This window comes from Ciconia boyciana, chromosome 1 (assembly GCF_034638445.1).
Source record: "Ciconia boyciana chromosome 1, ASM3463844v1, whole genome shotgun sequence".
Classification (NCBI taxonomy): Eukaryota; Metazoa; Chordata; class Aves; order Ciconiiformes; family Ciconiidae; genus Ciconia; species Ciconia boyciana.
The window spans coordinates 93,048,034-93,055,605 of NC_132934.1; positions in this window are offsets into that span (position 1 = coordinate 93,048,034).

The following is a 7,572-nucleotide window of genomic DNA, read 5'->3' on the forward strand; positions in this document are numbered from 1 at the left end:
ATCCCGTCTTCACCGTTTCTCCAGGCAGACGTGTATCCCAGCTCACAGAGCCATAGGCTCTGACTGGGCTGCAGGAGCCCAGACGAATGAGCCGCTGGGCCCACGTACCCCCACGGCTTGCTCAGCAGGCTCGCAGTGAGTTATGCTCGCTCAGCAGGCTCGCAGTGAGTTATGCTCGCTCAGGCTAGCAGGCACACGCAGCTCTCTCGCAGCACCACACATCGATTCGGACAAAGCCACAGAGACCCTGATCTCCTCCACACGTACCTGGGGCTCCCCAGGTCTGTGGTAGGTGTGCCACATGTTGCATGCATCAAGTTTGCTGCTCCTGCCTGTGATGCTGCTCTTTGGGGGCTCCTGAACAGCACAACCCACCCAGGTGTGTGCGGGCACCTCCCAGTGCCCTCCCTGGAGGGACACGGGAGACCCTGATGGTGGCTGCAGCTCTGAGGGGCTTTTTTTTAGAGCATAAAACACATAAATAAAATGGATTATGAATCTGTAGTTCAGAATAAGAGGTTTTTCAGAATAAGTGGTAAGAGCCTGACGCTGGGCTGGAGAGGACAGCCGGCCAAGCAGCAACCTACTCCCCATGGTGCCACTCAATCTGCAACCTCCCCTTGGGCTGCTGTGCAGTAGCCATGATGGTAGAGGGCATTTAAGGTGAGTACCGATCATCTGAACACAAGGCAAGACAAGACAACCCGCCCAAGCAGCTCTCAGTCACTCACTCCTACAAGCATGGCAGGCAGAAGCAAGCAGAGGGCATCTCCATAGCTCACTGCCACCCCTTCACAGAGCACCAAAAATTTCTATTTAGGCTGCTATATGGTGGTTCTTTTAACTACTTCTGTGGCTTACTTGGCTGCAGGTGCAACAGGAGATGTCCATCACACATCAGAGCCCCACATGTGCCCCATGGCTCTGGGCTGTGTTCTCAAGGGCCACAATTTAAACTTCAGGTCTAGCAGCAAAAACACGGATTACCCAAGTTACTCAAACCTCAAATGGTACCAGGCACCAAACTGAAGCCATCCAGAGCTAAAATCAGCAGTTCTTATGTTGAGTATTACATTGTAAAATGTAAACAGAGAAGAAACCATAAAACACTCTCCCCCGTCGGAGGCAGCAGCAGGTGCAACAGGCACCAGGTCACGCAGGAGAGCACAAATGCCCATGGGGCAGAAGGTAAAACAATCTTCCTTGAGGGAAAGCTGCCTGCTGGGAAGGCAAGGAAGTGATGGAGGAGGCGGGTTTCACCCACCAGCTCGGCCTGCTGCTCTGCAGGTGACACTGCTCAGCTAACGTGCTCCAGCACCCCTTGCAACAGCTGTTGGACATGTTGTCTTAACAATCTCAGCTGCAGTCAAACATTAAAAAAACACATTTGCCAGGCTACAACACAGCCAAAGCAAAGTCTTGCAGAAAACCTCACTTCCCCAGGTAATCCTCCCTAGACTCCTTAGGGGATGGGCAGGCAAGCTACTCAGCTGAGCTCAGCTGGACCCCGCTGTGGGGCTAAGCACGAGCAGCTTCCCCGTGGCGGGGAGTACACCTGGAGTCTGCCGTATTGCAGCCTCTCTGAGGGGGATCGGAGTGACCTGGGGATCTGCTTCCCCAGGCTAGTCCTCTGTCCACAGCTGGGGTCAGCACAACCTGCTCTCAGGCTAGCAGCTCCTCTGGAAGGGGCAGCCTTACGCAAGACAGAGCTTGGCTTAAGCTTATTGCAAAGCAAAGCCCTGTCTCAGTCACTGTTACTGATGCAGTGGTAATGGTCAGTACAATGGTTTTTGAAGAACGTCTAATCAATGCCAGCATTTTGAGGAAGGATCAACAGGCTGTGAGCTGCTGATATGGTGATGCTCAGAAAACTACAAATAGGAATTGCGGACACCCAGAGGACGCTGGTACCAATCCGATTAGTTTCAGCCTAGTGTGTGATGGTTTGCTCACAAAGTGATGACAGGCTCTGGCAGCCTTCAGCCTGCAAATGCTCCTGGCTGTGAGGTGCCTCATCTCCCAGAGAGAAGGGGCACATCAGTTCTTTCTCAGCCCAGTGCGAGTACCCCAAATCTGAATTAGCCTTTGAGTGAACCATTGAATTGAACTTTTCCTCATCTAGTGGTAATAACGAATTAACATACTTGTCATCTCCTGGTGGTATCTTACCACCTGACCTGCTGCCTTAGGAGCAAAGGAAGACTCACAGGGCTGCAGACAATTCAAGGTGTGAGGGATTCAAAACAGTACTTCTTCAAAGTCAGCATCAGCTGCTACATACATCTTGCTGTATGACATTGAACAGGAGGTAGAAGATATATCCCAGACCACTCCTGCCTTTCAGTCTCAAATGCCACTGATGCAGCTGTGCAATGTTACTCTCCAAACAGTCAATCTCAACTCAAGACAGAGTGGTGACCTTTCTTGTTCTGCTTTTCTGGCATCACTCATGCCACCCTTCCTCGGTTTCATACCGCCTCAAGCACCAGAATGGGAGCCCATCAGCTCTGATGCCAACCACACCTTTCTCCAACAGGGATGCTCTTTCTCCCAAGCCCAGGCGAGGAATTCTCCTGAGCCTCTTTCATGATTCTGGCCACACATCAGTGAATCTCTTCCTGCCAGACACTGGTCTCATCTTGTCCCTGAATGCCTCTGGAAATGTGAGGCAAAGAAAAAGAAAACCCCTAGAGCCAAAGAAGAAAATGAACATAATTAAAAATTAATTTCAGTATAATGATTTAAGCATCTCAGCGAGACAAGCACCAGGCTGCTCTATGTTTGGCGATGTGGGGAAGACCTTTCTGGTTCCCTGCCCTGGGGACCCATGTCAGTTTTAATAAGTTTTACCCCGCAGCTGTGAGCATGGCAAATTGAACAGCACAAATAAAGGCTACTTTTCACTGGGCAGCAGCACACTTACTATGGGACCTTACATTTCTTTCTGCCACCCTATGCCACGGCAGCAGGGCTGTGTTGCAGGTGGACTGCTCACCTTGCTATGCCTCAGTTGAGAGGCAGCAGCATTTCTGTCTGTCTGTGACAGACAGGCAGAGGGAGATGGGTGGATCATTAATGCTGTAGGACTCCTTGAATATTTGTGATGGCACTGGCTGCGGGGAACAGGGGAGCCAGGTATCAGGCGTGAATCCAGCACTCAGTCCCCTCAGTCTCAGGTCTGAAGGCCACCAGCATTACTCTGTAGCCTTTTGCCTTTGTGAGCAGGAGTATAGCAGCCACTACTAAACTTCCTGAACAACAACAGAATGCTTCTTCCTCCTCAAGACATGCACGAAACAAGGGATGCAAAAAGGCACATGCCAGTGTCTTCTGCAGCTCGGTGTTGGCAATGCTACACGTGGACATACTGCACAGCTCCCTCTCCTTTCTTTGCTGGCCTTGCCAAATCCTAATCATCCTGTTTGCCTATGCTCCTTCCTCCCAGATGCTCCATCTCCTGCTCCCTTCCTTGAAGATGCTGCATCTCTTTGAAGGCTTCGGCTGCCTGCCAGTCCCTGTGTTCTCTCCCATCCCAGTTCACTCAGTTTCATCTCAGGAAAGCATCTGGCTTTCCTAAGGGTTAGTTTGCTCAGCTGTTTTTCAGCACATAGCAGCATTAAATTTGACATTACATTGTAGACGGTTCCATTCCGGTCTGGGAAGGGCAGTATAACAAGCTCAGGACAGAAGCCTCTGCTGAATTCCTGCAAGATGTTGGCTACATCACTTCAATACCTCCCCTGATTACCTCATCAAAAGGCAAACCAGCCATTCTCCTGTGGAAGGAGGGAGCAACAAGCACAAAGCATTGCTACAAAGCCACCTTCATGTCATGCTTTGCAATGCATGTCCAATACCTCAGAAAGGCAGCCAACTCAAGAGTGGAAGGTATCACACACACAGCACTGGAATGGGTCTGGCCAAAGACCTTGAAACCACTCCTTTCTTTTGTGAAAATCTGTGCTGTGCTGTGCCATTACATCTAAGGGCTGTAGTTTATAGATCTTTTCTTGACCACCAATCTGCAAATCAACCTGGTCTGCAAGTACGGACAGGTAGGATACACCTTGTCCTGTAGAGCTGCAGACATGAACCATAGCCATTGCCTTTCCCAGTGCACTGGCCATCCCCTTGACCAGAAAATGCTTTACACAGTAGCAGAGGGATAGGGAAGATAGGAAGCTGGCTAATCCTGAGCTGTCTGGCAGATCCAGATGCCTCTAGTTATAATTTCTTTACATATGGTCTTGTCCCCACTACATAGCTTCTTACATTTTCAGGCTGGTTTGAAATAACCCTGGTTAACCTGATAACTCCTTCTCATCCAAACCTGCTTCCCAAAGAGCTCTGCAAGATGTTCAGACACACAAAGAGCTGCCGAACAGAGCAGGCTTTCTCTGAAGTTTTGGAAATGATGGGGAGTGAGCAAGGCCAGGAGCTGGAGAAGGTACGTCAGAAGCGTGACAGAACATCCCACTGTGTTGCACCTTCACCTGACCAGTCTAATTAAATTGTACAGACGACAGATGTAGAAGTAACCAGGCTGTTCATCACCACCTCTCTGTGAGGCAGGGAAGGTATTGCCTTTCCCAGCCAGTATGTCACAGGGGAGGAGATTGTGCACTCTGACAGACGCCATTCACACTGGCAACATCAACAGGGAAACAAGAACATTTTGCTGCAGGAAGATGTTAACCACTTCTGTGCCAGCACCAACTTTGCCAATCTAGATTCAACTTCTCAAAGGGATTTAAGTTCATTCTCTTTTTGTTTGAAAAGTCCTATCATGCCTACAGAATGTGCTCAAGGAAGGATGGTAACATGTGCTTGAACATCTTTAATAGTCTGAACAAGTGAGTGCTGCATTACCAGAAAAGAGATGAGGTCCCTAGTGAATTATGTAGTTCATCCCAGAGTACTACAAATAAGACCATTAAACTGGCATGCACCACCATCTATTTTGTGTATGCCTTCCCTATCACAGAGGAAACCTCTCTGAAATTACTGAGAAGAAGGTTTAAACATTTTATTGGGGCCTTTTGCCTGCCAGCTCAGGTTATGAATCAAAAATCCACAGGGTTCAGGAAGAAAAAAAATAGCTACCCAATGCTTAAAAGCACCTCTGAAACATACCTGGAGCTGATTTTTCTATGCATAAAAACCCCATGATCTGAAAGCCCTCTGGACCTAAGAGATGTAGAAATAAATCGAACTCCCTGCTGGAACACTTCCAGTCTTGCGCAGCTCCTGCAATCCCATAGAGCCACAGAAGAGCAGACCTAGAAACTGTCAGACAAGGCTTGATACAACCTGTCATGGACACTGTGTCCTAGAGGATGGATGGGGTGGGTGAATGTATGGGAGGAGAAATGACATACCTGAAGGAAAGGAGAAAACATTTTTGTGATAAACCAATTCGATTTTTTTATCCTTAACGCATTTTAAAGCATCCCTTTGAAACTGCTATAGAGTCTGCAATATTAAAATAGCTCTGAAAGGAATAAGTTATGAGCAGAATACTGATGAAGCAGTCAGAAAGGCACAGGACTTAAACATGTGACCCTGCCAGTTATTCTCATCAGAAACAGAAGAGCATGAAAGATCTTCCTCTATCGAGGGGAAGGTTACACTAAAAGTTGCTAAGGGAAAGACGTCCAAGGGTCTAATGTTTTTGTAACACACCATCTCTTTTGTATTCTGCTCTGCTCTTTTGCATTCTGCCATTTGGGGATGGACAGCAGTCAAGGATGTTTTTGCAGTCTTCTCTGCTAAATAAATTTAATTTAGCACAGAAAATTTTCCACTCCTTATTCATTTCAATTTTCACTTCTACATAGAAAGTTTAGTTTTCTTCATGTAGCTTTCTTCCCCATATTAGGACAAGAATTCTATTTTTGAAATAAATTAGATCTCTGCTTGGAAATAAAATAAAAAACTTTTTAAGTTAGCATAAAAAATGTTGCTTAATTTTTACAATGTGAACTAGGAGAACTGACAGATAGATTGAAAACTTGTGTAAATACAACACATCAAGGTTATTTCAGGGTTACTGTAGTTCATTACTGTGTTTGTTAGATAATGACCATATGTACCTGATCAAATTTTGCCCAATAGGAAATTGTTCACTTTGTGCAGCTCTGGTACACAATGCACACACACACAAGCTAAGCAGAGAACCATAACAGGAAAACCTGATCCATATGACTGGAGAATGAACAGAAACACAGAAGCATGGAAAGACTGGAAGGCCAGAGGGAAGAGCAGAAGGGTTACTGAGAGTGGCACGTTATTGGCACTTAGCTTAGCAGGTCACTAAGATCCCAGTACAGCTACGTGCAGCTTCTCAGGACACCCAGGCTGGGAGACAAAGAACAATGAATAAATCCTAATGATTCACAGGGCTGGGGCAGGATGGGGAGACTGATCACAGCTAGCTCCCAAAAGGTACAAAACAGCACTTCCAAAACTAGCAATAAGGCTACCAAGCTAAGAAGAATGCAGGTAATGTGAGGAAGACGCAATAGCTAGCATCCCTCATCCTCCATGTCTTCACAGAGCATCCCTGACAGACCTCTTGGACACAAGCATCTTGGCGTCTGAATGCCGGTCAGACTCGTGCATTTTGGTGATTGTAAGGATGTGGATCCAAAAATGTGAGTGAAGGAGAAGTTTTAAAATAGTCACTGTCCCCTCCCATAAGGTTTTGCACTGACACTTACAACAATGTAGAAACAGACACTGCAGAAACAAGCATTGCAAGGTCCCAACACTATCATCATATCCTGCATTCCTCTTGAAAGAAGCACAAAACAGTTTTGTTTCAATTCCCTGCCCTTTAACATAGGTGGATCCTGAAAATGTCAGACCATCTACCTCACACTGTATAGCCAGGAGACCATCTCCAAGTTGGCCAGTGCTGCACCAACATTAGCAATCATAACATACTTCTTGGAGTGAGGACATTAGTCCTGTATTTTATGTCGTTTCTGTGGCTGAATTATTCCCCATAATCTCTGATTAAAGACAACAGTAAAACAGTCTTTGCACCATTTCTTTAGGATCCTGTGGAAAAGAAATGTTGTTAGTGCAATGCAGTGGATAAGGCTGGAGTGGTAGAAAGGACTAACACCATTGTGTATCTGCCCAAGGAAAAGGGATGTACAGGCAATGCTGACAGGGAAGCTAAAAACTCCTTATACTCTACAGTAAAGTCATTCTGATATGAGATATTAAAATCTTAAAACATTAAAGAAATGGTGAAGAGCAGCAAACTGCAGATTAATCCTTAACTGCTTTAAGGCCGGCAACTTTAACTGTAGTATTTTTTTAAGCTTAATTCAGGTAGTAGAGTTCTTATGGGGAGAGGGACGGGCGGGTGTCTTTAACGCTTCCAGGTCTATTATGGCTTCTTTTGAAGCAAATTATTTGGACCCCTGCTCCGTGACAGGATCCTACTCCTAGATGAGTCACGGTCCTCCATCAGGCTGCTAGGTCAAGTTTCCAGGAGACATCTTGAGCATTGCACTCAAGCTCTCCGGTACACCACTTCTGCCACACATTGAAGAGACAGTG